The following is a 24,210-nucleotide window of genomic DNA, read 5'->3' as shown; positions in this document are numbered from 1 at the left end:
ATTTCTGGCTCCTTTTCTTCTATAATCTTTCATTTGATTTAATAGCCACTGTGCTTTCATTTTTCTCTTTGAGCATCTTTTATATCATTTTTTAATGTTTTTAAAAACTGAGCCTTATTATATAGCCCAGGCTTGGCCTGGAACTTGCAGACCTCCTGCCTCAGCCTCCTGAGGAGCTGAGATTACAGATATGTAATTCCCTGCCTAATTATACATTCTTATTTAAAAATCTTTGTAATACTTCCCCCTTATTATAGGTAATGCAGTGATGGGTAAAGAAAACCCACAAGAGAGGCCTGGGATTGGAACTCCTGGTCCCCAGGTCCTTTCCCTGTTTAGGTGAAAGTAATAGACCACTATCCAGCCCATGAGAGACATTATTGCCTGGGCTGCTGAAGGAGAAGTCATATTATTGGCCCATTAGCCGCTCAGCCTCCATACCATCCTGTCTGAGGTGGCATCTATAGAAAATGGCATAAACTGATGCTATTAGAACTGCAACTAAAAATGAAAAAATTCAAAAGTTGGATTCTTATTCAACATTCATGGCTCAGCAATTAGCTAGTATTACTAGTTAATGAACTCCCTTCAAACTGAAACTGAAAGTCAGTCAAGGAGGATTTAAGGAGCACTGTATTGCCGGAAAAACCCAAGCCTGACGAAAAGGAGTCTGTGATTATACAATTCATGGACCCACCAAGTACCAATAGGACAGGAAGTGCCAAGGCAAAAAATACACAAGATCCTCCTCAATGTCTCTGTAGGGGTACCACGGAGGACAATGGACAAGGAAAGTCATCCCACATTTTGGAATCTAGGGTGGCCATTTTGTCCAACTGAGGAATTCAACATCCTTCTAGAATGAGAAACAGTGAGATGGCACATGTCATTACCCAGCCAATACTTGTTCTTCCTCTCCACCATTTTAACAAGTTTACTGATACATAATTTTGCACAATAAACTGCATCAATTTAAAGTGCACCTTTTGATAAGCATATACTACTGTGAAATCATTTGCACAAACGGGATCCTGAACATTTCCATGGACCTAAAAAGTTCTCATGCTTTTTTGAAGTCCATCCCTTCCTTCAGCCTGCTTCTAACCAACATGTCCCTAGGCAACCACTGATCTGCCTTCTGTCTACATAAATTAGCTTTTATTTTCTATAATTTTATATAAATGGAATAATGCAGTATGTATTGTCTTCTTTCAGTGAGTATAATTATTTTAAGGTTTATCCATGTTGCGTAAATCCATCCTCCTTCCCTTTCTTCTCTTTTTTTGGCCTTTCTTTCTTCTTTCTTTCTTTTTTCTTTCTTTCTTTCTTTTCTTTTCTTTCTTTCTCCCTCCCCCTCTCCTTCCTTCCTTCTTTGTTTTTTCAGTACTAAGGACTGAACCCAGGTCCTTTCCACTGAGCTATGTCCCCAGTTCCCTCCCCTTTTTGAGACAGGGTTTCCCTAAATTTCTCAGTCATCCAGGCTAGGTTCAAATTTGCAATCCTCCTGTTGGGATTCTAGGTGTATGTCACCACACTTGGGTAATTTGTTTCTTTGTTTCTTTTCTCCCCCTGAGTATTATTCCATTTCATGGATATATAATTATTATTCACTTATAGCTGGTGAGTTATTTCCAGTTTGGAGCCGTTACAAATAAAACTTCTACAAACATTTGTGTACAAGTGTTTGTGTGGACCAACACCTTTTCTCTTAGATAAAGACTTAGGGGGGAAATGGTTGGTTTGTAGGGATTTGCGTACTTGAACTTCAGAGGCACTGCCAAACGGTTTTCTAAAATGATTGTGCCATTGTATATTTCTACTGGAAGTTCATGAAAATTCTACCACTTATCATACTACCAGGCTTCATCTCCTTATCAGTACTTGTTATGGTTAGTCATTTTAATTTTGGTCATTCTAATAGGTATGTAGTGGTATTTAAGTGTGACTTTAATTTGCATTCCTCTAATGACTGATATTGAGCACCCTTTCATGCGTCTAGGGTGTGGATAAAGTGTTCAAATATTTTGTTCACTTTTAGTTAGATTGTTTGACTTTTTGTTATTTTGTTGTAAAAGTACTTTATGTATTCTAGATATATTCTTTGTCTGATAGATTTGTTGTGAATATTTCTCCTACTCTGTGGTTTGCCTTTTTATTTTCTTAGCTGTGATTTTCAAAGACCAAAAGTTTTAAATTTCAATGAGGTCCAACTTATCAACCATTTCTTTTATGGTTTCTTTTGTGTTCTAGCTAAGAAAATTTTGTTTGCACCGGAGACACAAAGATTTTTCTCTTATTTTTTTCCAGAAATTTTATAAGTTCAGATTTTATACTTAGATCTGTGATCCATTGTTTTTTGTTTGTTGGCAGTGGTGGGGATTTAATGCAGGGTTTTGTTTTGTTCTTGTTTTTGTTTTTGTTTTTTTGGTACCAGGGATAGAACTCGGGACCTTGTGCTTGCAAGCAGGCACTAGAACCACTGAGCTAAATCCCTGGCCCAAATGCAGGGTTTCAAGCATGCTAAGCATGTGCTCTATCACTAAACAACACACCAAACTTTATGATTTATTTTAGATTAATTTTTGTGGATGGCCTGAGAGAAGGGTCTATGTTTGTTTAGGGCTATCATAACAAAATAACACAAATTAGGTGGCTTAAAACAGCAGAAATCTATTTTTTCACAGTTCTGGAGGCTGGAAGTCCAAGACCAAAGTTTTGGCAGGGCCATGCCCTCACCAAAACTTCTAAGGAAGAGTCCTTGATCTTCTGGTTTCTGATGGTTCCAAGCAAACCTTGATGTTCCTTAGCTTGTAGATACATCACTCCATTCTTTGCTCCATCATCATGGGACTTTCTCCCTTTGTCTTCACATAACTGCCTTGTTATAAGGACACCGATCATATTGGATCAGGAGCCCACCCTACTCCAGTATGATGGTATCTTAACTAGTTACATCTGCAATGACCCTATTTCCAAGTAAGATCACATTCTGAGGTACTAGAGGTGAGGACTTTACTAAATCTTTTTGGGAGGACATAGTTCATTCCATAACAAGGTCAGTATTCATTTAAAAAGTTTTTCTATATATTACTTAGCATCCAACCAGTGGACAGAAACCAGGCAGGAATTTTAACAGGCAAATTTTTAATTTAAATAATTATTAACTCTAACGGGATTGGAGAAATAGAGGCTTATTGGAGGTAAAAAGAACCTCTACAGAATATAGAAATACTATATATAGGGACCAGCTACTACATACCCTAGGGCTTTGATAGGATACCATAGAAGAGATCCCCTTCTCCAGTGATGAGGTTCAGGGGAATCAGGTATAGCCAAGGACAACTGGATGGCAAAGAGGTTTCCAGTGTGTTATTCACTTTCCTATCATTGGGACAAAATACTCAACATCCACAACTTAAAAGAGGAGAGATTTATTTTGGCTCAGAGTTTCAGTGGATTCAGTCCATGATGGCTGGCTCCAAGGCAGAACTGGCATGGCAGAAGGGCATGGTGGAGGAAAGATATTCACCATATAGCAGCCAGGAAGAACAAAAACAGGAGGCTGGGATAAGAATATGCCTTTCCACCCCACCCTTGCCCCCGCAGTGACCCACCCTTTCTGACCAAGATACCTCTGAATGTGAGACTTTTGGGGACATCTTAGATCTGAACCATAACACCTAGGCTATGTACTAGTGGGGTTCAATGGAAATAGGCATCTGGGATGCCTGAGAAAGCCAGGCACAGGAAGGTGCCATGTAAAATGAGAAGAAGGAAAAAGAAGAACATGGTTAGCATACACAAATTAAAAGTATACAAGAAGCAAAGAGAAAATATCCAAAGCTATACAGTCCTAATTTCTTTATTTGGCTATGAGACCATTATTGTTATCTCTAATTTCTTCCTTTGATTACCCATTCTGTATTTTCCCCACCAGCCAGAACCTCTGCTGGTGAGGGTTCCTTGTCCAGTGGAATAACCCAAACCTTTATTTCCAAAGGACTGAGAAGTCAATTAAGGTTTTTGTTTATTTGTTTCAATCACTTTTATTAACACTTAACCTCAGGCATGGAAATACCAAAAGGCATCACCGAAAATATTCTGGGTTTAAAACATAGCTCTCATTATCTGCCTTTGAGGCACAACTGTATTTCCTTTGGGTAATGAAGATCAGTAACTCCAGCCAATAGATAATCCTTTTTCTACCTTGGCTCAACAGAGCAAGAACCCCAAAATGACCAAGTGGAAGTCTCATCTTCCCATTTCATCGAACAATTGTTTTCTCCCCGTAGTGGAAAGATTTCCTCCTTGGAAACTAAGACTCTCAAACCAGAGCAGCTCAAAGTTACCAGGATAAGAAATGAAAATTCAGAGCCAGGGATTTAGCTCAATTCCACTGCCTGGTTCACAAGTACAAGGTCCTGAGTTCGATCCCCAGAACCAAAAAAAAAAAAAAAAAAGAAGTGAAAATTTGCTGTAAGTGGGTTATTGGATATAATAGTGAGAAAAGACACTCCCATTTCTGCCTCTTAATTCTGAACTCAGGTCTAGTTGTGTGAGAGATAGCAGGGTTCTTACTCAAGGGGCACCAGGCTGCTATAATCAAGGAGTTTGGGGGTCTGTTAACTTGACATAGACCCCGCCAATCCACTGTAATAACTTAAGTCATTTTGGCTACCCAACATACACTTTTTCCTCTTATACAGATCAAGCAACACTTTCATCTCCTTCTCTAGAAAGGGGGAGTTCATTTCTAGGAACAGCATGATAACTTCACCATCATCAAAGATCTCCACAGGCCAAGGCATCCTTGACAGTAGACGACTCACTTTGTCTTTGATGATTTTGTACTGCTATCACTTCTGCCACCCAGAGCCCACAACTCCATGAAACCAGAGAGACCATGTCAACAGCAGCACCTTTCACGTGGCTGGCATGGAGCACAGCATCAGAGCAGCAGATATCTTCACATCTTCTCATGGAACACAGCTAGGGGTTGGACTAAACAATGACATGATGACAGGAGTAATGTTTTATGCCATCATCTGGGTTCTGTTCATGATTGGATATTTTTTCCTAATAATAGGGACTATTTTGATATTGCAGACATTTAAAAGCATGACAGAAGACTACAGAATGGTATTAGTATACTTCATGGATTGAAGCCTCAAGAAGGGCTTCCCTTCCAGGGAAGTCTCTGGATTGCTCAGCTGTATTTATTTGTATATTTTCTTTTTATGATTTCACTGTATGACAAACTTTCCACTTTTAGTCATGGGTCTTTCTATTCAAATTCTTTTGTAAAAGGCCTGATTTATTTTTTCTCCTACTTTATCAATATTCTTGGATCTTCCACTGATTAAAACCAAATTCACTTAAAAACAGACACACACACACACACACACACACACACATTGTTAGCTGCCCTCTTTGGCGAGTGTTTTAAAGAGGAAAAACCCAGCTGGGCATCGTGGCACACTCCTGTAATCCTAGCACTATGAGCTGCTGAGACAAGAGAACTACAAGTTCCAGCCCACACGGGGCAACTAAATGACTTAGTGAAACTCCATCTCAAAATAAAAATATTAATAATCATATTAAAAGGATTAGAGATGTAGTGAAAACCCTGGGTTCAATCCCCAGTACTGAAGGAAAAACAAAACTTTCATATCCTCTTGCACAAAAGTACATCTAGCACCATGCTTTTCAACTGGAAAGTGCTCCCAGGAAATTACACAATGGTATGTATAAACCTGAACAAGTTGTACTCACAAGGAAAGATATGTGATTTACCTAAGCATAGTAAATACTTCAGAGTTTAATTAAGAAGGTAACAATGTCTACTGTAAACAGTGGCCGTGACTGTTCCTATAGTAAACTTTCTAAGCATAAAAGGAAATCAAATTTTTCTTAAGAACATTTACTCAGTAATATCATTGCCCTTTTATTTACAGGGTAGAAGATGAAAGAAATATGAGAAACATACCTATAATACCTTCTCTTTTCTCATGTATTGGCCTTACCATAAAGAAAAATCCCATGGACTAGAATCCAAGATCAATGATGTGTCACCAGAGATGTGAAGTCCTGCAAATGTACATCCTGATGATCCAGTGCTCCCAGGTTGGCCAACCTCCTCTCTCTGACATGCACATCCTTTGAGTATACCTGACCCTGTGTCAGTGCTATTTCTCAACCACTCTCCAGAAAGCCTTCAAGAAGAGTTTAAAACTCTTAAATACAGTCAAGTGAAGTAGAATTGTGTTCTGTCAATTCTGTCTTGATTTTAGCCTGTGGAATGTGGGGTACTTGAGATGCCTGAAATATATTGTTTTTAAAACTGAAAAGCAGCCTCACCATTTCAAAAACAGGTAGTAGGAATGTTTACCGAAAAAAAAAATATACCCAAAACATTACATTCTGAACACAGGCAATGAAAATCAGATTTTCTTATTCTCTACCATGTTGTTGTCATGTTTTTGTTTGTTGACTTTTAAAAATCCCCTCCATAATCCCTGATTAACACTTATTTTCTCAGTGTCAGTATTGTGGTTTCATATTTTTGGCTACTACTTCCTGCCAACCCTATTTGTTATCCATACATCTCTAAGAGGTTCCCAGCAGCTTAAGCTCTTCTTTTCAGTAGGAACTGATTTTGATCTTTTGGGTTTGTTTTTTTTTCCTATCCACAGAGATGATTTCACTTGAACTTAATGAATTTTTAGTCTTGGATTTCTTTATTTTCATCGATTGAGCTTTCCAAGTAAATTGGCACATGAAATCCTGAGTACACAGTCCTGCATGCTTAGTCTAGATTGCTTAGCCATACTGTTAGCCACAGAGCTTGCTTGGGAGAAAATGGTTCCAATTTCTAGCCCCCTATGAAAACCAAAGAGAGCCAGAAGTGCCAGTTTCTGGAATCATGAACAAATTTGAACAAGCCCAAATATTTTGGGGGAGATGGAGCCTCAGGTGCATGACATTGGACTAGGATTAGTTATGATCCTATTTACAACATGCTGTTCTCAGGGGCCCATGAGTGGGCTCCTCCATTAAATGTGATTATATTGATATAGAGATTTAGATACAGAACAGATATGAACTACCATCCAATGGAAAACCTACCATCTAATGTAAAAACTAACACATTGGCAATACGCGTTATGGTTACGTCTAACAATATGGTTGGCCTCCATTCCATCCCTCTGCATTTCCTCACTTATGATAATCATCATGTTGATTTCTTTTTTGTTGGTTGGTGGTTGTTTTGTTTTGTTTTGTTTTTTAAATTTAATTTTATTGGTACATTTTAGGTATACAATATAATTATATTCATCATTGGAAATTTGCACCTTTACATAATCTCTCTTGGTTCTTATTTTTTCCCCATTCCCCTGGCCTCTCTTCCTCCATCCTTCCCTATTTACAAAGACTTTGTTTCCATTTTTTTATTTTCTCATATTAATTCCATTCCCTTCTCTACTTTCCCTACCTCTCCCACTTCCCCTTCCCCTTTGCTCCTTTTCTTCCTATTTCACATTATCTATTATACCTTTCAGTCCTTATTTACACTTTCAGCTTGTCACACTAGAGAAACTACTTGGTATTTACATGTGTGTCTTATTTATTTCAGTTAAGAGTATTGCCTCAATGTGCATCCATTTAGCTACAAATATCTCTAATTTCTCATTTTTTAATGGACGAGTAGCACTCCTTTTTATCTTTTAAAAACCACATTTTCTTTATCCAGTCTCCAGTTGATGGGCATTTGGGCTGTTTCCAAGTTTTAGCTATTACAAACTATGCTGCTATGAACATGGGTGCACATATATCACTGTGGTATGATACTTCTAATTCTTTGGGGAAGATACCCAGCAGGGGAATAGCTGGGTCAAATGGGACTTCCAGTCCTAGTTCTTTGAGGTATCTCCATACTGATTTCCACAGTGCTTGCATCAATCTACACTCCCACCAGCAGTGGAGCAGTGTTCCTCTTTCCACATAGCCCTGCCAGCATTTGTTATTGGTTGATTTCTTGATAGCAGCCATTCTTTCTGGGGTGAAAGTGAAATCTCAGCATTGTTTTCATTTGCATCTCTCGAATGACCAGTGATGTTGAACATTTTTTCATGTGCTTATTTGCTATTTCTACTTCTTGGTGTGAGAAATGTCTGTTCATTTCAGATGCCCATTTTTGGATTGGGTGTATACATTTGGCAGGTCTGTTATTTTAAAGTTCTTTATAGATTCTAGATAGTAGACCTTTGTCTGAGGAGCAGCAGGTGAAAATTTTTCCCTACATTGTAGGTTGTCTCTTCACATTGTTGGTGGTTTCTCTTAATGTGCAGAGGCTTTTTATAATAAGAGATCCCACTTGTTGATTGTTTGTGCTAGTTCATGGGCAACTGAGGTTTTGTTCATAAAGTCTTTTCCTACACCGATGTCTTCAAGATCTACCTAACCTCTGTTCCAGCTGGTTCAGCGTTTCTGTTTTAATATTTAGATCTTTAATCCATTTAGATTTTAGTTTAGTGCAAGGTGAGAGATATAGGTCTAGTTTTAATCTTTGGCAAGTTGAAACCCAATTTTTCCAGCACCATTTATTAAAGAGGCTATCTTTCCTTCAGTGAGAGTGTTTGCCTCCTTTGTCAAAGATAAGGTGGGTGAGTGCGTCTGGAGTACTTTCTGCATCATCTAATCTGTTCCACTGGTCCTCAGGTCTGTTTCTTTGCCAGTACCATGCTGTTTTTATCACAGTAGCTTTGTAGTAGAGTTGCAGGTTGGGGATTGTGATATCCTCTGCCATGACTCTGTTGTCTAGAGTTGCTTTTGCTATTCTAGGTCTCTTCTGGTTCCAAGTGAATTTTTGGATTGTTTTCTCAAGGTGCATGAAGTATGCTGCTGGAATTTCAATTGGGATTGCATTGAATCTATATAGCAGTTTTGGAACTATGGCCATTTCCACTATGTTGATTCTTCCTACCCAGGAGCAGGGGATGTCTTTCCATTTTCTGATATCATCTTCAATCTCTCTTTTCAGAGTGCTACAGCTTTTAGAGAAAAGGTCTTTGATTTCTTTTGTTAGGTTGATTCCTAGGTATTTCAGTGTTTTGGAGGCTATTGTGAAAGGAATTGTTTGCCCTATTTCTCTCTCAGTGAGTCTGTCATTTGTGTAGAGGAAAGCTATTGATTTTTGTGTGCTGACCTTGTAACCAGCTACTTGACTGAATTTGGTTATTAAGTCTAGAAGACTTTTGGTGGAGTTCTTGGTGTCTTCTATATAGAGTATCATGTCATCTGCAAATAATGACAATTTGACTTCTTCATTTCCTATCTTTATTCCTTTTATTTCTTTCTCTTGTCTAATTGCCATGGCTAATGTATCCAAAACTCTATTGAACAGGAGTGGTGCTAGTGGACATCCTTGTCTTGTTCCTGATTTTAGTGTGAAGGATTTCAGTTTTTGACCATTTAGTATGACACTGGCTGTTGGTTTTTCATAGATGGCTTCTATCAGTTTGAGGTAGAGACCATCTATTTCAATTTTTTGTAGGGTTTTTATCATAAATGCATGTTGCATTTTGTCAAATGGTTTTTCTGCATCTATTGATATGATCATATGGTTTTTGTCCTTAGCTCTATTGATATAGTGTATTACATTGATTGATTTGCATATGTTGAACCATCCCTGAATCCCTGGGATGAATCCCACTTGGTCAGGGTGTATGATCTTCTTGATGATCTTCTGCATTCTATTTGTCTTCTTAGGGATTTTTGCATCTATGTTCATTAGTGACATTAGCCTAAAGTTCTCCTTTTAAGTTGAGTCTTTGCTTGCAGATCAAGGTGATGCTTGGTTCCACGAATGAATTTGGGAGTATTGCTTCCCTTCCAGTTTCACTGAAGAGTTTAAACAGTAGTGGCAGTAGTTCCTGTCTAAATATCTTGTAGAATTCAGTAGTGAAGCCATCAGGACCCAGGCTTTTCTTAGTTGGTAAGTTATTAATTACATTTTCAATTTCATTGATTGGTATTGCATTGTTTAAAATTTTTAGGTCTTCTTCATTCAACTTTGGTAATTCATACTTATCTAGGAATCTGTCCATTTCTTCTGTGTTTTCCATCTTTTTGGCATATAGGTTCTGGAGGTAGGTATTGATGATTCTCTGGATTTCTGCTGGGGCTGTTGTAATTTCACCCATTTCATTCCTAATTGCATGGATTTGGGCCTTTTCTTTCCTTTTCCTGATAAGGTTGGGTAAGGGTTTGTCAGTTTTGTTTATTCTTTTGAAGAACCAACTCTTGGCTTCATTGTTTTCTGCTCTGATCTTTATAATTTCCTCCCTCTTATGAGCTTTGGGTTTGTCCTGCTCTTCTTTTTCTAGAAGCTTGAGGTTCAGCATCAGGTTGTTTAATTGGGCTCACTCTGTTTTCTCTATATGAGTATTCACTGCTTTGAATTTCCCTCTTAAGTTTGCTTTCATTGTGTCCCACAGTTTCTGATATGTTGTATTGTCATTGTCATTTAATTGAAGGAACTGTCTGATTTCTTCTTTAATTTCCTCTGTGACCCATTAGTTATTCAGAAGTGTGTTGTTCAATTTCCACGTGTTTATGAAATTTTTTGAGTTTCTTTTGCTATGGATCTCCAATTTCCTTGCACTATGGTCTGATAATATACAGGGGATAACTTCAATTCGTTTGCACTTACTTAAACATGTTCTATGAATGAATATGTGGTCTATTTTGGAGAACAACCCATGTGCAGCCAAAAAGAATGTGTATTCTGATTTTGTGGTGTGGAACACTCTCTAAATATCTGTTAAGTTCATTTGTTCAAGAGTTTGATTGAGTTCTAGTATTTTGTTGCTTATATTTTGTCTAGTTGATCTATCTATTTGTGACAGTAGGGTACTGAGATCCCCCACTACTATTGTATTAGTGCTTATTTGGTTTTTCATGTCTGTTAGTATTTGTTTTATATAGTTGGGGCACTAGTGTTTAGTGCATATATGTTTGTGATTGTCATCTCTTCCTCTTGAATTGTTCTCTTTATAAGGATGTAGTGTCCTTCTTTGTCTCTCTTAATCAGTGTTGGTTTGAAATCCACTTGATCTGCAAAGAGGATAGCTACTCCTGCTTTTTTTCAGGTTCCTGTCACATGGAGTATTGTTTTCCACCCTTTAACCTTCAGTCTATGAGTTTCTTTTTGAATTAAGTGTGTTTCTTGTATGCAGCATATTGTTGGATCTTGCTTCTGGACCCATTCTGCCAGTCTATTTCTTTGGACTGGTGAATTGAGATCATTAACCTTGATGGTTATAACTGATACATATTGACTTATCCTTGTCATGACTTTTTCTTTTTGTTGGATTCTCCCCCTTTGTGTTTAATTTCTTGTTGCACCCAATAGATTCATTCTTCTGGGCTTCCTGGGGTTGTGATCCTCATTGTCTTTTCCTAGGATATTGTCTACAATTTTTGAGGGGTGCTGGTTCAGTATTCACGAAGTTCCTAAGGTGCTCTTTGTCATGAAAGTATCTTATTTCTCCATCAATTTTGAAAGATAGTTTTGCAGGGTACATCAATCTGGGTTGGAGCCTGTTTTCCTTTAGGGCTTGAAATACATCACTCCAAGTTCTTCTTGCCTTGAGGATTTTCCTTGAGAAGTCTGCTGTGATTGTGATGGGCTTTCCTTTGTATGTGATTTGTTTCTTTTCTCTAACTGCTTGTAGAATTTTGTTCTTCTGTTGAGTTTCTGGAATCTTAACAATTATATCCCTGTGTGTAGATTTTTTTTGATCAAGGCTATTTGGAGTCCTATATGCCTCCCTTATCTGTATGTCAAGTTCTTTTCCCCTGCTTGGGATGTTTTCTGCCATCACTTTTGTTGGCAGATATTTTTTAATGTCATCTGCACTCTCTCCTGTTTCTTCATTGACTCTGATCAGTCTTATTCTTCTTTGTATCATCTGGCAGCTTCTGGATTGATTTCTTGTGGTCCCTTACTATTTTAAAGAATTTTTTTTCCTGGTCACTAATTGCAATCTTATCTTCTATATCTGAAATTCTGTCCTCACACTGGCTCATTCTGCTGCGTAATCTTTCAAAGGAGTTTTTAATCTCCTGGAAATCTGTTTGCATCTGTTTTATGGAATCCATTTGTTTCCTATGTTGGGATTCGATCATGTTCCTCAGCCCCTCTATTTTTTTTATCTTTGTCTTCTCTAGATTTATTAATCATGTCTTGCACTATGGGCACAATCTCTGCTGTTATGTGAGAAATTATTTCCGATTTCATTTTTTCCAGGTCCCCTTTCATTGCCAGTTCAGGGAGTACAGGTGACTGAGTATCAGAGTGTTCCATCTTCTTTCCTTTTGGGGTTGCTGTAGGTGATGTGAAAGTCTGGTTTTGAGAGTTGTTTACCTGTCTTCTTATTTCGACAGGGGTCGGGGAGGGGGAGTAAGGGGTGGGGTGCTGTTGTCACCCATGCGGCTCACCTCCTCTGTGGCTTTTTTTTCAGATAGGGTCTCACTATGTAGTTCAGTCTGGCCTTAAACTAAAGGTCAGCTGCTGGAATTACAGGCATGTGCCACCACATTGACTTTTTTTGTTTGTCCATCATATTGAATTCTAAATTATCCATTTCCTGGCTTTCCATTGTACATATTCATATTAATAAAAGGAAATATTTTATCTTATTTTATTTTAACTTTATTAAAAAGGGCTTTACATTGTAATCTTTTTGAATTACTTTTTTTAGGTACCAGGGATCGAACTCGGGTCCTTGTGCTTGTGAGGCAGTCAGTGGCACCACTGAGCTAAATCCCTGGCCCTTGGAATACTTCTTAAATAACGTTTTATTGTTAAGATTCATCACAGTTGTTGTGTGTTGTGATGACTCATTCACCTTGCTTAATATTTCATTGTGTAGATCTACTACAATGTATTTATTCTCTCTTCTATAGATAGGCTTTGGAGTTCTTTGCAGGTGTTTTGCTATAATAAATAGAAATGCTGTGGGAGGTCAGCCGAATCAGCCCGCTGCAGACAGGCAGGTCTGTGCACGCCCTACCGAGGTCCTGAGTCAGGCGGAAGATGCCAAATCACCCCACTGCAGACAGGCAGGTCTGCCCACACCCTACCGAGGTCCCCAGTCCTGTGGAAGACACCGAATCACCCCACTGCAGACAGGCAGCCACCTGATTCCACATTACCAAGGCGCAGAGGACACCAGACCACCAGACCAAGGTACTGAGTCCCACTGTTCCTGGCCCAGAGTTAGGGGCTTCTGAGCCATTGTCCCACTGCTCCTGGTCCAGAGGAAGGGGCTTCCGGGTCACCATCCCTCCCGCTGCTCCCAGCCCAGAGGAAAAGGCTTTTGGGCCACCTTCTGTCCTGCTGCTCCTGGCCCAGAGGAAGGGGCTTCCAGGCCACCAGCCCTCCCACCACTCCCGGCCCAGAGGGAGGGGCTTCTGAGCCACCATCTCACTGCTCCTGGTCCAGAGGAAGGGGTTTCCCAGCCACCATCCCTCCGGCTGCTCCCAGCCCACAGGAAAGGGCTTTTAGGTCACCATCCCTACTGCTGCTCCCGGCCCCTGTCCCACCTCACCCAGCTCAGAGGTGGTAATCTGTGCAGGCGCAACCAGCCCCCTGCCCCAGTTGAAATGAGAAAACACGTAAATAAGTCTCAAAACCAGACTTGCAGATCACCTACAGCAACCCCAAAGGGAAATGAGATGGAACACTCTGATACTCAACCACCTGGACCCACTGAACTGGCAACAAAAGGGGATCTGGAAAAAGTGAAATCAGAAATAATTTCTCAGATAACAGGAGAAATTGTGCCCCTAGTGCAACACATGATTAATAAATCTAGAGAGGAGCTAAGGAACATGATGGAATCCCAACATAAGAAACAAATGGAATCCATAAAACACATGCAAATAGATTTCCAGGACATGAAAAACTCTATTGAAAGTCTACACAGCAGAATGAGCCAATGTGAGGACAGAATTTCAGATATAGAAGATAAGATTGCAATTAGTGACCAAGAAAAGAAAAATGGCTTCAAAATTATAAGGGAACATGAGAAATCAATCCAGCAGCTGCTAGATGATGCAAAAAAGAATAACATAAGACTGATTGGGCTCAATGAAGAAACAGGAGAGAGTGCAGGTGACATAAAAAATCTCTTCACAGAAATAACGGCAGAAAACTTCCCAAGCAGGGGAAAAGAGCTTGACATACAGATAAGTGAGGTATATAGGACTCCAAATAACCTTAATAAAAAAAAATCTACACATAGGCATATAATTGTTAAGATTCCAGAAACACAACAGAAGAACAAAGTTCTCCAAGCAGTCAGAGAAAAGAAACAAATCACATACAAAGGAAAGCCCATCAGAATCACAGCAGACTTCTCAACACAAACCATCAAGGCAAGAAGAGTTTGGAGTGACATGTTCCAAGCCCTAAAAGAAAACAGCCTCCAACTCAGATTGATGTACCCTGCAAAACTATCTTTCAAAATGGATGGAGAAATAAGATACTTTCATGACAAAGAGCACCTTAGGAACTTTGTGAATACCAAACCAGAACTCCAAAGAATTTTACACAATAGCCTAGGAACAGACATTGAGGATCACAACCCCAGGAAGCAAAGTAGAATGAACCCATCTGGCATGACAAGAAATTAAATGTAAAGGGGGAGAACCCAACAAAAAGAAAAAGTCATGGCAATGACAACTCAATAAATTTCAGTTGTAACCATCAACGTTAATGGTCTCAATTCACCAATCAAAAGAAATAGACTGTCAGGATGGGTCAAGAAGCAAAATCCAACAATATGCTGCATACAAGAAACACACTTAATTCAAAAGGAAACTCATAGACTGAAAGTTAAAGGGTGGAAAACAATACTGCATGCAACAGGAACCCGAAAAAAAGCAGGAATAGCTATCCTCTTTGCAGATCAAGTAGATTTCAAACCAACATGGATTAAGAGAGATGAAGAAGGACACTACATCCTTGTAAAGGGAAGAATCCAAGAGGAAGAGATGACAATCATAAATTTCTATGCACCAAACACTAGTGCGCTCAACTATATAAAACAAATACTAACGGGCATGAAAAGTCATATATGCACTAATACAATTGTAGTGGGGGACCTCAACACCCCACTGTCACAAATAGATAGATCAACTAGACAAAAAATAAGTAATGACATACAAGAACTCAATCGAACTCTTGAACAAATGAACTTAACAGATGTTTACAGAGTCTTCCACCCCACAAAATCAGAATACACATTCTTTTTGGCTGCACATGGGTTGTTCTCCAAAATAGACCACATACTCACACATAGAACATGTTTAAGTAAGTGCAAAGGAATTGAAGTTATCCCCTGTATATTATCAGACCATAGTGCAAGGAAATTGGAGATCCATAGCAAAAGAAACTCAAAAAATTTCATAAACACATGGAAATTGAATAGCACACTTCTGAATAACCAATGGGTCACAGAGGAAATTAAAAAAGAAATCAGACAGTTCCTTCAATTAAATGACAATGACAATACAACATATCAGAAACTGTGGGACACAATGAAAGCAAACTTAAGAGGGAAATTCAAAGCAGTGAATACTCATATAAAGAAAACAGAGTGAGCCCAATTAAACAACCTGATGCTGAACCTCAAGCTTCTAGAAGAAGAAGAACAGGACAACCCCAAAGCTCATACAAGGGAGGAAATTATAAAGATCAGAGCAGAAATCAATGCAATGGAGACTAAGAGAATGATACAAAAAATCAGTGAAGCCAAGAGTTGGTTCTTTGAAAGAATAAAATTCACAAACCCTTACCCAACCTTATCAGAAAAAGGAAAGAAAAGGCCCAAATCCATGCAATTAGGAATGAAATGGGTGAAATTACAACAGACCCAGCTGAAATCCAGAGGATCATCAATACCTACTTCCAGAACCTATACACCAATAAGATGGACAACACAGAAGAAATGGACAGATTCCTAGATACATATGAATTACCAAAGTTGAACGAAGAAGAACTAAAAATTCTGAACAACCCAATATCAACCAATGAAATTGAAAATGGAATTAAAAACTTATCAACTAAGAAAATCCTGGGCCCTGATGGCTTCACTGCTGAATTCTACATGACATTTAGAGAGGAACTGCTGCCACTACTCTTTAAACTCTTCAATGAAATTGAAAGGGAAGCAATACTCCCAAATTCGTTCCTGGAAGCAAGCATCACCTTGATCCCCAAAGCAGAGAAAGACCCAACTGAAAAAGAGAACTATAGGCCAATCTCACTAATGAACATAGATGCAAAAATCCTTAATAAGATAATGGCAAACAGAATGCAGAAGATTATCAAGAAGATCATACACCCTGATCAAGTGGGATTCATCCCAGGGATGCAGGGATGGTTCAATATCCGAAAATCAATTAATGTAATACACTATATCAATAGAGCTAAGGACAAAAACCATATGATTATCTCCATGGACGCAGAAAAAGCATTTGACAAAATCCAACATGCATTTATGATAAAAACCCTACAAAAAATTGAAATAGATGGTCTCTATCTCAAACTGATAGAAGCCATCTATGAAAAACCAACAGCCAATATCATACTAAATGGTCAAAAACTGAAATCCTTCACACTAAAATCAGGAACAAGACAAGGATGTCCACTAGCACCACTCCTGTTCAATAGAGTTTTGGATACATTAGCCATGGCAATTAGACAAGAGAAAGAAATAAAAGGAATAAAGATAGGAAATGAAGAAGTCAAATTGTCATTATTTGCAGATGACATGATACTCTATATAGAAGACCCCAAGAACTCCACCAAAAGTCTTCTACACTTAATAACCAAATTCAGTCAAGTAGCTGGTTACAAGGTCAACACACAAAAATCAATAGCTTTCCTCTACACAAATGACAGACTCACTGAGAGAGAAATAGGGCAAATAATTCCTTTCATAATAGCATCCAAAAAACTGAAATACCTTGGAATCATGCTGATGAAAGAAATTAAAGACCTCTTCTCTGAAAACTATGGCACTCTGAAAAGAGAGATTGAAGATGATATCAGAAAATGGAAAGACATCCCCTGCGCCTGGCTAGGAAGGATTAATATAGTGAAAATGGCCATACTTCCAAAACTCCTATATAGATTTAATGCAATTCCAATTGAGATCCCAGCAGCATACTTCATAGACCTCGGGAAAACAATCCAAAAATTCATTTGGAACAAGAAGAGACCCAGAATAGCAAAAGCAATTCTAGGTAACAGAGACATGGCAGGGGGTATCACAATCCCCAACTTGAAACTCTACTACAAAGCTACTGTGATAAAAACAGCATGGTACTGGCAAAGAAACAGACCTGAGGACCAGTGGAACAGATTAGAAGATGCAGAAACAATGTCAGACACACTCAGCCATCTCATCTTTGACAAAGGAGCCAAACAGCCTCACTGGAGGAAAGATAGCCTCTTTAATAAATGGTGCTGGAAAAATTGGGCTTCAACTTGCCAAAGATTAAAACTAGACCTGTATCTCTCACCATGCACTAAACTAAAATCAAAATGGATTAAAGATCTAAATATTAAAATAGAAACTCTGAACCAGTTGGAACAGAGGTTAGGTAGAACCCTTGAAGACATCGGTGTAGGAAAAGATTTTATGAACAAAACCTCAGTTGCCCGTAAACCAGCAGAAACAATCAACAAATGGGATCTCTTCTTATTAAAAAGCTTCTGCACAGCAAGAGAAACCACCAGCAGTGTGAAGAGACAATCCACAATGTGGGAAAAAATCTTCACCTGCTCTTCCTCAGACAAAGGTCTACTATCTTGAATCTATAAAGAGCTTAAAAAGATCAGACCTCCCAAATTTAAAGACCCAATCCAAAAATGGGCATCTGAAATGAACAGACATTTCTCACACAAAGAAGTAGAAATAGCAAATAAATACATGAAAAAATGTTCAACGTCACTGGTCATTCGAGAGATGCAAATGAAAACAACGCTGAGATTCCACTTCACTCCAGAAAGAATGGCTGCTATCAAGAAATCAACCAATAACAAATGCTGGCGGGGCTATGGGGAAAGAGGAACCCTGCTCCACTGCTGGTGGGAGTGTAGACTGGTGCAAGCACTGTGGAAATCAGTATGGAGATATCTCAAAGAACTAGGCCTGGAAATCCCATTTGACCCTGCTATTCCACTGCTGGGGATCTTCCCCAAAGAATTAAAAGAATCATACCACATTGATATATGTGCACCCATATTCATAGCAGCACAGTTTGTAATAGCTAAAACTTGGAAACAGCCCAAATGCCTATCAACTGGAGACTGGATAAAGAAAATGTGGTTTTTTTATAAAATGGAGTACTACTCAGCCATAAAAAATGAGAAATTAGAGACATTTATGGCTAAGTGGATGCACATTGAGGCAATACTCTTAAGTGAAATAAATAGGACACAGATGTGTAAATACTGAATAGTTTCTCTGGTGTGAGAAACTGAAAGTGTAAATAAGGACTAAATGTATAATAGGTAATGTGAAATAGGAAGAAAAGGGGCAAAGGGGAAGGAAGTGGGAGGGCTAAGGGAAAGGATAGAAGGGAATGGGATTAATATGAGAAAATGGAAAAATAGGAACAAAATTTTTGTAAATAGGGAGGGCTGGAGGGGTTGAAGGGAGGGCTGGGCAAGGGTGAAAAACAAGAACCAAGAGAGACTATGTAAAGGTGCAAATTTCCAATGCTGAATGTCATATTGTATAGCTAAAATGTACCAATTATTAGAATGAATAATTGATAATGTAAAATAGGAATAAAAGGTCCAAAGGGGTAGGGGTAGTGGGAGGGTCAGGGGAAAGGAAAGAAGGGAAAGGAAAAAATGATGAGAAATGGAAAAAATGGAAATAAGGTCTTTGTAAATAGGGAAGAGTGGAGGGGATGAAGGGAGGGCTAGGAATGGGGAAAAAATAAGAACCAAGATGCATTATATAAAGGTACAATTCCCAATGAGAAATGTAATTGTGTCGTATACCTACAAAGTACCAATAAAAGAATTTAATACAAAAGAAAATGCTGTAAAGTATTTTATATAGTCACTTGCTGTACATATATAATAATTTCTGTTGGATCTGTACCTACAAATGGAATTATTGGATCACTGGGTAAGTGTATTAGTTTCTTATGGCTACTGAAAAAATTACCACAAACTGAGTGGCTTGAATAACAGAAATGTATTTTCTCATGGTTCTGGAAGCCAGAAATCCCAAATCAAGTCATTGTCAGAGTTGGTTCCCTATCTGGAGTGTCTGAGACTCTGTTACATGCTTTTCTCTTAGCTTCTTATGGTTGCTGACAATCCTTGGGACCCTTGGCTTGCAGATACAGTACTCTAATGTGTATCTCCATTTTCACTTGTCTTCCTTTTTTGTGTGTATCTGTCTCTGTATCTTCCTACAAGTATTAGTCATATTGGATTTATATTAGGTCCAGTATGACATCATCTTTACCTAGCTAGTTATATGTACAAAGTCCAAACACTTCATAGGTTCCAATAGGTAGTGTTTTACCATTTCTTTGGGGGAACAAAATTCAATTTATAGTAGTACGTAAATGTCCAATTTAGGAAAAAAGCCAAACTGATTTCCAGCAAGGCTTGGTATTATCAGACTATTGAAAAATTTTGGTGTTTTCTTTTGTTTTTGAGACAGAATCTTGCTATGTAGATCAGGCTGGCTTTGAACTCACTGTGTAGCCAAAGCTAGACCTGAACTCATGGTAGTCCTTCTGCCTCAGCCTCCAAGTATTGGGGTTATAGGCATGGGCCACCACACCCAGCTCAGACTGTTGAAATTTTTACCAACTGAATGAGTATAGAATTATATGTCATGTCTTTCTTCTGAGAAAATATTGTTGATGTTCCTGTACATGGTACGTCTTTATTCCTCTCCTTTCCCCATCCTGTCCTCTTCGCTCCTCATCCTTGTTCTTTTGGACCACTTCCCTGTTGGATGAGATCTGTCCTCTTTTATCATTTCTTTATTTGTACTTTGCCTCACTCTAATGAGAGATGCCATAAAGTATTTAAGCTTATGTGTCTAGTTTATTTCACTCAACATTATATTTTCCAGGTAGGATATCAGTTTTTTTAAACTGATCTGTAAGGGTTTTGGTTTTGGTTTGTCATTTTTGTTTTGCAGTGCTGGAGATTGATCCCAGAACCTCATGCATGCTAGGCAAGCCCTCTACCACTGAGTGACATCCCCAGCCCCATAGGAGTTCTTTATGATACCAATTTTTTGTCAGTCTTATGTACTTTAAATATCTTCTCTGTACAACTTTTCCCTTTCTGTAAGGTATATTTATGAACAAAAGTTCTTAATATTATTTTTTTTTTCAGTACTAAGAATTTAACTGAGGCATTTGAGTATGCTAGGCAAGTGTTCTACCATCTGGCTACATCTAACTCTAATCTATTTTCTTTATAGTCAACAATTTTATGTCTTGTTTATCTTTCCCTAACCCAAGATCTAACCTATATCTATCTATTTTACACAATAAATTTTAAATATATTTGAGGGGAAGATGTCTGCTCAATCTATCAATAATCAAGAAAAGAATAGTGAAATCTCCCATTGTGGTGGTGAATTTATTAATTTCTGTCATTGAATCATTTTACTTCATAAATTATGCAACATTTTACTTTATTAAATGTGTACATTCTATATATCTTTTTGCTTTTTGTCTTTAAGTCCATTTTATCTAATATTACTATACATAAACTACCTTTATATTTGTATTTCACTGGTATATATATATCATTTTTTTAAAGCAAAATATTTATTGGTACTTTTTAGATATACATAATGGTTAACACTCATCATAGGGACTTTGCATCTGTACATAATATATTCTGCCCCTCAAAATTTCATAACAATAGTTAATACACTGTGTATTGTTATCTTCAAAGTAGTTACTTAGAATACAAGATATAAACCAAAAAGATTCTTACAAAAAAGAAACTAATAACAAAACTTTCTTTTCAATAAACTAAAATAAACTTATAGTATAAATGAAACAAAGTAGTGTATGTATTAAATTTTTTGAAAGAACAAAATATATAATTTGGGGAAGTATTTGAACTTCTCCCTATTTCCTATTTATCTCTCTTCTATTTTGCTCATTTGTATGTGTATGTGTATACAGTGTTTCTTATATAAGAAAGATCATGCGATATTTGTGCTTGTGTGTGACTTATTTCCCTTAACATTATGTTTTCAAGTTGTATCCATTTACTCACAAATGCTTCAAGTTTATCTTTCACAGCAGTGTGGTACTTCATTTTGTATAAGTGCCACATTTTCCTTATTCATTTATCTGTTAATGGACATATTTACTATTTCCAAGATCTAACTATTATAAATTGTGCTGCATGGGTATGCATACATCCCTGTAATATATGTTTTGGAAAACACCTAGAATGATATCTGGGTCAAATGGAATTTCTAGTTCTAGTTTTCTGAGCATTCTCCACATACATTTCCATAGTGGTTGTACTAGTTTACATTACCACCAACAATGTAGAAAAGTTCCCTTTCCCCCACATCCCCATCAGCATTTGTTATTAGTAGGTTTTTTGATGATAGTCATTCTTTCTGGGGCAAGATAGTACCTCAGTATAGTTTTAATTTATATTTCTCTGATTCGGATGCATACTAATCCTTGAGAACCACTGGCCCAAAGTCATGATTTCTTTTAGATTACAAAATGGTGACTAATACCATTATTCCTCTTCTGCATTTACTAACTTGAATTCTTTTTTCAAAGTAACAAGAAAATACTCCATGGACCACCAACGCTGGTAAATAAGGTTCATTTTATGGAGGAATGGGATCGTATTGAGAGCTCACAACTTGTGATGCACGCATATTCACTGCTACTGCGTCGTCACTGTTTCCAGGTTTCTTCAGTGGAGAGAGCTTGGAAATACTGTGCTTTCTGTAAAGTGTGGTGGGCCATTCACCATGTATAGTCCTTCTGATCCTGGGACTGTCAAGAGCAGCGTGGACGGTGCCATCTTGTCCCGGAAAAGAAACCCACGCGATCGGGTGAAAGTTCAGTGAGGGCCGAACCCGGTCCCTACATGTCTCCTCAGTCAAGCAGAGTGCCTCGTTTTTATTCATTTACTTTCAAGCTTTGCTTTTCCTTATACGTTACTTTTACCTCTTGTTAACAATACAAGTCTGAATTGTTTAACAATCCAAATCGCAGCCTTTGTCCTTAACTAGCAAGTATAGTTCATTTATACTTTTTATAATTATGTATATATTTAGACCTGCTTCCATTTTAATTTTTTATTTCAGCCTGTCCCATTCTTTCTATAATTACTGCTAGTATTTTTTAATTGATAACTATCTCTTCCCCTTAATAAGAACAAAACTTTATTATACTCTTCATTTCTATTCTTCAACCTATGTTATCATCTACACTTTAATGCCAGATTGTTGCACATATGTTCTCCTCCCCCCTTCTCTGTTACTGGGGATTGAACCCATGCCTTGTCATCACCACACTTGGCTTTTTTTCTTTAGTCTTAACTATTGTTCTAGTCAAACAAATTTTACCAATCTATTTGATCATCTTCACATATTTCCCATAGTAATACTACACTTACTCTCCTGTTTTGGTAACATTCTCCTCTAGCAGGTACCAGGAAATCCCCTTAGTCCAGAACATCTCTTTTTCAAGCATTTTTCTATTCCAGATCCAATCCCTTTGCATCTCTTTCCCTACGATTTTTTTCCCTCTGATTCTTTTTTATTTTTCCTTTGACATACTCAGAAATGGTTACTTTATTTCAATCCAAACAGCTCAGCATCATACAAATGACAGAAAGATCCATGTGTTCAGACTTGGCTTGCTTTCTTGTTTTTGTTTTAATACTGGAGGATAAACCAAAAAAATAAGTAATTTTTATCATTTGTATCCTTCATTCTACTTCACTGAAGGGAAATCCCCAGGGCCTTCAGATAGTCTAGGAAGACCTGACTGTTTCTGGGAGGAAAGTGCAGCCCTGCTGAGCTTTACTCAGAATAATGCATGATAGATTCAACATAATTCCCAGGAAAGAGCCCAGTCACTCCATTCATAACTCCCTCATACTAACCATAGTCATTCTTCTTGATGACATAAATAATGGCTCCTTCCTGAAAGGACAGCTCATCTTCCTTGTCTTTTGTATAATCATAAATTGCCACAACCTTTTCCAAGTAAGACCTTGGTGCCCAGGGTGGGTCCTCCTCAGCATAGGGGTCACTGTACTCGACCACAGCCGCTTCCTCCTCTTCATAATCCTCTGGAGGAGGGGGTGGAGGTGGGGACTCATCAAAGACCGTTCTTCTACAGGTGATGGTGGAGGTGGTGTATCTGAAACTGGATTCTGGCTATAAAAAGGTTCACCATTCATCTGGTTCTGAAGACTTGCTTGTGATGTTATAGAGGGAGGGCGTCGATAGGGCAGGGAGCCTCCTATGGTTGGGGGCGTGTGGCGAGCGGCGGGCCTGTTCATGCTGTAGAACTGAACAGGATGGCCTGGAAAAACACTGGGAGGTGACGGAGTAGGAACAGCAATAGGAACCCCCACTCTCCCACTTCCACTGTTCTCCCGACTGCTGCTCCGACTACTTGGGTGGCTTCCTCCCCTCTGATTCTTATTCATGTACTCAGGCCTGCTATATGTCAGGCACTGTGCTAGGTCCTGATTCAGACAAGTGTATAGGAAGGACATGTGCTTAAGTAAAAGGGCTGAGCATGGTGGCAGTTGAAGTAGGAGGACCACAAGTTTGAGGCCAGCCTGGATAATTTAGCAAGACCCTCAAAATAAAAAATAAAAAAGGGCTAGGGATGTAACTCAGTGGTAGAGTATTTGTCCAGCGCTGGGCTCAGTCTCCAATACAGGGCGGGGGGGGGGGGGGGGGAGAGATAAGAAAAGGGGGAACAGAAACAGAGCCAAGGCTTGGGCACCAAAGACAAACGGGGCCTCCTTTCTCTTGCTTACAAAAGCAGGGAGACAGCACAGCCCTCCGTGATAGATCACCTAAAATGGTGACAGAAACTGTTCTAACCTTGACTCATTAGAACCACCTAAACCAAGGACCT

The 24,210-nt window shown here is 38.4% G+C and overlaps 1 pseudogene; it reads right to left on the bottom strand.

Moving 5' to 3' along the window:
• Window positions 1-23,109: 23,109 nt before the first annotated feature.
• LOC101697587 (abl interactor 2 pseudogene) lies at window positions 23,110-23,770 on the bottom strand (annotated as a pseudogene).
• Window positions 23,771-24,210: the final 440 nt, after the last annotated feature.

This window comes from Heterocephalus glaber, unplaced genomic scaffold (genome assembly GCF_053883595.1).
Source record: "Heterocephalus glaber isolate CG9 unplaced genomic scaffold, H.glaber_assembly_v1.0 deba00001666, whole genome shotgun sequence".
In the NCBI taxonomy this organism is placed as follows: Eukaryota; Metazoa; Chordata; class Mammalia; order Rodentia; family Bathyergidae; genus Heterocephalus; species Heterocephalus glaber.
The sequence above is the reverse complement of the archived record's forward strand: the minus strand, read 5'-3'. Positions and strand labels throughout refer to the sequence as shown.